Genomic DNA, 426 nt, shown 5'->3' with positions numbered 1-426 from the left:
TCGTTTTAACTGACAATATACAGTATACTTATATATAAACCGTTGTAAAATAATGCGGTAACTTTTCGGAGAACTTTTGTTTTTCTTTACATATGTGGATAAAGAAGAGTCATTCGACAGAAAAATCAGAGGAAATAAAAAAAAGGTATTATCGACAAAAGATACCGAAAGGAAGGTAAGAAATTAAAACTAGAAGACAAAGAGGGGACAATTCTAGAGTCTCAGTATTAACGAAAGCAACTGAAAAAAAAAAGAAGATATATTGCAGTTCTACTGCGAAGTTTAAGAGATTTAAATAAGAGATTTGAAGTGGATTAAATATTCCAATGCGAAACAAGCATTGTTGTAAGGTTAGCGAGCTGGCTTTGCAGCCTTGTGGTTTCGGATTCAGTTCCACTGCGTGGTACCTTGGGCAAGTGTCTTCTA

This window comes from Octopus bimaculoides, chromosome 5 (genome assembly GCF_046866305.1).
Source record: "Octopus bimaculoides isolate indiv1 chromosome 5, ASM4686630v1, whole genome shotgun sequence".
NCBI classification, from domain to species: Eukaryota; Metazoa; Mollusca; class Cephalopoda; order Octopoda; family Octopodidae; genus Octopus; species Octopus bimaculoides.
This window is presented reverse-complemented; position numbering follows the sequence as displayed.